At 32.7% G+C, this 5,000-nt stretch overlaps 1 long non-coding RNA gene across 1 annotated transcript in view; it reads left to right on the top strand.

Moving 5' to 3' along the window:
* The window catches only part of LOC145653589 (uncharacterized), an 8,634-nt gene that overhangs the window by 1,080 nt on the left and 2,554 nt on the right, over positions 1 to 5,000 (top strand). Inside the window, exon 3 of the long non-coding RNA XR_014119808.1 lies at positions 88 to 179. This is a non-coding gene — a long non-coding RNA (uncharacterized LOC145653589). The remainder of the gene's footprint in view (positions 1 to 87; positions 180 to 5,000) is intronic.

Genomic DNA, 5,000 nt, shown 5'->3' with positions numbered 1-5,000 from the left:
CGTCCATCTTGTTTTAACGCTATGAGTTTCAACAGTAGACTGGATGGGATGTAAATCTCTCTGCTGTGTGTGTTCATCCTTATGCAGGACGCTTGCGTGCCGCCAGTCCAACAGTGCAGCTACTAATTCCTCCTGCAGTGTTTCGTTTTACTTACAGCAAAAATGGCTGTGATGCTCTAGTGAGTCCTCCCACATCTCCACACATCCACACATTGCTTCGGCATGTCTCAGAGGGTGCTCTGACCATTCTGATAATGCATGGTTTGTCATCATATGCATGGTTTGAGGATTCATGATTTTGGTCTTTAACTATATCTCTGTATTGTTTATTTATAGCCATATCATCTCTGTGTAGTATGTTTAGTAGCCATATAATCTCTGTATAGTACATTTGTAGCAATATAATCGCTGTGTAGTATGTTTCTAGTTGTATAATCTCTGCATAGCATGTCTGAAGCAGTATAATCTTTTTGTAGTAAATTTGTAGCAGTATAATCTCTATATAGTATGTGTGCAACAGTATAATCTCTGTGTAGTATGTTTCTAGTAGTATAATCTCTGTATAGTATGTGTGTAGTAGTATAACCTCTGTGTAGTATGTTTTATAGCAGTACAATCTCTATGCAGTATCTTTCTAACAGTATAATCTCTGTATAGTATCGTGTAACAGTATAATCAATATGTAGTATATTTGTAGCAGTTTAATCTGTGTAGTATGTTTGTAACAGTGTATAGTATGTTCCTAGCAGTACAGTCTCTGTGTAGTATCTTTGTAACAGTATATTCTCTGTATAACATGTTTGTCACCATATAATCTCTGTGTAATATGCTTCTAGCAGTATAATCTTTGTATAGTATGTGTGTAGCAGTATAATATCTGTGTAGTATGTTTTTAGCAGTATAATCTCTGTATAGTATGTGTGTAGCAGTATAACCTCTGTGCAGTATGTTTTATAGAAGTACAATCTCTGTGTAGTATCACTGTAACAGTATAATCTCTGTATAGTATGTTTGTAGAAGTTTAATCTCTGTATAATATGTTTATAGCAGTATAATCTCTGTATAGTATGTGTGTAGCAGTATAACCTCTGTGTAGTATGTTTTATAGGAGTACAATCTCAGTGTAGTATTTTTGTAACAGTATAATCTCTTTATAGCATGTTTGTAGCCGTATAATTTGTGTAGTATGTTTCTGGCAGTATAATCTTTGTATAGTATGTGTGTAGCAGTATAACCCCATGTGTGGTATGTTTTGTAGTGGTATTATCTCTGTGCAGTATGTTTCTGGCAGTATATTCTCTGTATATTATGTGTGTAGCAGTATAATCTCTGTGTAGTGTCTTTTTAGCAGTATAATATCTGTGTAGTATGTTTTGTAGCGGTATTATCTCTGTATAGCATGTTTGTAGTGGTATTATCTCTGTGCAGTATGTTTCTGGCAGTATATTCTCTGTATATTATGTGTGTAGCAGTATAATCTCTGTGTAGTGTCTTTTTAGCAGTATATCTGTTTAGTATGTTTCTAGCAGTATAATCTCTGTATAGTATGTAGTAGTATAATCTCTGTGTAATATGTTTCCAGCAGTATAATATTTGTATAGTATGTGTATAGCAGTATAATATCTGTGTAGTATGTTTCTAGCAGTATAATATTTGTATAGTATGTTTGTAGCAGTATAATCTGTGAAGTATGTTTTGTAGCAGTATAATCTCTGAATAGCATGTTTGTAGTGGTATTATCTCTATACAGTATGCTTCTGGCAGTATAATCTCTGTGTAGTATGTTTCTATCAGTATAATTTCTGTGTAATATGTTTCTAGCAGTATAATATTTGTATAGTATGTGTGTAGCAGTATAATCTCTGTGTGGTATGTGTGTAGCAGTATAACCTGTGTAGTATGTTTTATAGCAGTACAATCTCTGTGTAGTATGTCAGTAACAGTATAATCACTGTATAGTATGTTTGTAGAAGTATAATCTCTGTGTATCATATTCGTAGTGGTATAACCTCTGTGTATTATGCTTCTTGCAGTTTAATCTCTGTATAGTATGTTTGTAGCAGTACAATCTCTGTGTAGCAAATTTGTAGTGGTATAATCTCTGTGTATTATGTTTTATAGCAGTATAATCTCTGTATAGCATGTTTGTAGTCGCATAATATCATCGTATTATGTTTCTAGCAGTATATTCTCTGTATAGTATATGGGTAGCAGTATCATCTCTGTGTAGTATCTTTGTAACAGTAAAATCTCTGTAAAGCAAGTTTGTAGGAGTATAATATGTGTGTAATATGTTTTATAGCAGTACAATCTCTGTCTAGTATATTTTATAGCAGTATAATCTCTGTATAGTATCTTTCTAACAGTATAATCTGTGTATAGTATGTTTGGAGCAGTATACTTTCTATATAGTATGTTTGTAGCAGTATAATATCTGTGTAGTATGTTTTGTAGTAGTATAATCTCTAAATAGCATGTTTGTAGTGGTATTATCTCTGTGCAGTATGTTTGTAGCAGTTTATTCTCTGTATAGTATGTTTAAAGCAGTATAAACTCTGCATAGTATATGTGCAGCAGTATAATCTCTGTATAGTATTTTCTGTAGCAGTATAATCTCTGTATAGTATATGTGTAGCAGTATAATCTCTGTATAGTATTTTCTGTAGCAGTATAATCTCTGTATAGTATATGTGTAGCAGTATAATCTCTGTATAGTATTTTCTGTAGCAGTATAATATCTGTATAGTATATGTGTAGCAGTATAATCTCTGTATAGTATTTTCTGTAGCAGTATAATCTCTGTATAGTATATGTGTAGCAGTATAATCTCTGTATAGTATTTTCTGTAGCAGTATAAACTCTGTATAGTATATGTGTAGCAGTATAATCTCTGTATAGTATTTTCTGTAGCAGTATAATCTCTGTATAGTATATGTGTAGCAGTATAATCTCTGTATAGTATTTTCTGTAGCAGTATAAACTCTGTATAGTATATGTGTAGCAGTATAATCTCTGTATAGTATTTTCTGTAGCAGTATAATCTCTGTATAGTATATGTGTAGCAGTATAATCTCTGTATAGTATTTTCTGTAGCAGTATAATCTCTGTATAGTATATGTGTAGCAGTATAATCTCTGTATAGTATTTTCTGTAGCAGTATAAACTCTGTATAGTATATGTGTAGCAGTATAATCTCTGTATAGTATTTTCTGTAGCAGTATAATCTCTGTATAGTATATGTGTAGCAGTATAATCTCTGTATAGTATTTTCTGTAGCAGTATAATCTCTGTATAGTATATGTGTAGCAGTATAATCTCTGTATAGTATTTTCTGTAGCAGTATAATCTCTGTATAGTATGTGTAGCAGTATAATCTCTGTATAGTATTTTCTGTAGCAGTATAATCTCTGTATAGTATATGTGTAGCAGTATAATCTCTGTATAGTATTTTCTGTAGCAGTATAAACTCTGTATAGTATATGTGTAGCAGTATAATCTCTGTATAGTATTTTCTGTATCAGTATAATCTCTGTATAGTATATGTGTAGCAGTATAATCTCTGTATAGTATTTTCTGTAGCAGTATAAACTCTGTATAGTATATGTGTAGCAGTATAATCTCTGTATAGTATTTTCTGTAGCAGTATAATCTCTGTATAGTATATGTGTAGCAGTATAATCTCTGTATAGTATTTTCTGTAGCAGTATAATCTCTGTATAGTATATTTGTAGCAGTATAATCTCTGTATAGTATTTTCTGTAGCAGTATAATCTCTGTATAGTATTTTCTGTAGCAGTATAATCTCTGTATAGTATATGTGTAGCAGTATAATCTCTGTATAGTATATTTGTAGCTGTAACACAGAAAGGGTGGTGAGCGAGGGCGAACACACATGCGAAGTGCCGACATCTTGCATGTTACGTGAAACGGAACTAACGAGGGAAACCATAACGATTGTGACAAATAGAATAAATAAACACTTAGTTTTAATAAACAAACACTGAACAAAATCAAAGACATACAGCAATACCAGGTAAACATTAACAGGAAAGGCAGTGTAGACGGCAAACACAGAGGGAGAGTACAAATGAGATGTAAACAAACAAAATAGGAGCAAGGAGCTAGGTGTAACACAGGTTCTTATCACAAACACAATGAAAGACAGAAACACACTCTAACCAAAACAAAGCGAGACTAAGACCGACGAGAACTAACCAACAACCAAGACAGATATATTATCAAACACATATCAACGAAGGCGCGAGGAGAAACGAAAGCTAACCAGAAGTGAGGAGAAACAATAACCAACAAACAAGATACGAAGGGACGGGGTTTTATAAGACTATAATCAGGGATAAATTAGAAACAGCTGGAGACAAAGGGGAGGATACAAGGAACCATAGAGAATGACCAAAACACAGAAGTTACTAGGTTGCCTTGGAAACGGGGAATACTCCGCTCTGTAGATGTGACAGTAGCAGTATAAACTCTGTGTAGTATGCTTGTAGCAGTATAATATCTGTATAGTATGTTTGTAACAGTACAATCTCTGTGTAGTATCTCTGTAACAGTATAATCTCTGTATAGTATGTTTCTGGCAGTATAATCTGTGTAATATGTTTCTAGTAGTATAATCTTTGTATAGTATGTGTGTAGCAGTATAACCCCTGTGTAGTATGTTTTGTAGCAGTATAATCTCTTTGCAGTATGTTTCTGGCAGTATAATCTCTGTATATAGTTTGTAACGGTATAATCTCTGTATAGTGTGTTTCTGGCAGTATAATCTCTGTATAGCATGTTTGTCGCCATATAATCTGTGTAATATGTTTCTAGCAGTATAATATCTGTATAGTATATATGTAGCAGTATAATCTTTGTGTAGTATGTTTCTAGTAGTATAATCTCTGTATAGTATGTTTGTATCAGTTTAATCTCTGTGTATTATGTTTTATAGGAGTACAATCTCTGTGTAATATTTTTGTAACAGTATAATCTCTATA

This window comes from Electrophorus electricus, chromosome 24 (assembly GCF_041902795.1).
Source record: "Electrophorus electricus isolate QZ-2024a chromosome 24, ASM4190279v1, whole genome shotgun sequence".
Taxonomy (NCBI): Eukaryota; Metazoa; Chordata; class Actinopteri; order Gymnotiformes; family Gymnotidae; genus Electrophorus; species Electrophorus electricus.
This window is presented reverse-complemented; position numbering and strand designations above follow the sequence as displayed.